Below are 374 nucleotides of genomic sequence, written 5' to 3'. Positions count from 1 at the left end.
AGTTCTTATCTATAAAATCTTCTCTTCCTTCCTTTCATTTCTACTTAACCTATACATTCAACAGATATAGAAGTGTGTAGAAATGACAGGTTCTTCAAGTCATCATAAGACACATTTATATTTTCAATGAATCTAGTCATGAGAAAGAAATAAAGTTTTTAGAATCAGCAAATCATTTTGGTTAAGTGCTAGCTGAGAGAAAGATTCATTTAGTGTATGGGGGGGCAGCCTTGAGTTAATGGGGGAATTGTCAATAACTGTATTTTTAGAACGTAATAAAGTTATGGGGGTTGTCCCCAAAGCTTTAAGACAAGGGGACATATTGAAAAAACAATTGGAGAGGAACTACAAGTCTTCATAATGTCTGATTGAAT

The sequence above is a fragment of the Populus euphratica genome, unplaced genomic scaffold (genome assembly GCF_000495115.2).
Source record: "Populus euphratica unplaced genomic scaffold, PopEup_1.0 scaffold1051.1, whole genome shotgun sequence".
NCBI lineage: Eukaryota > Viridiplantae > Streptophyta > Magnoliopsida > Malpighiales > Salicaceae > Populus > Populus euphratica.
The sequence above is the reverse complement of the archived record's forward strand: the minus strand, read 5'-3'. Positions refer to the sequence as shown.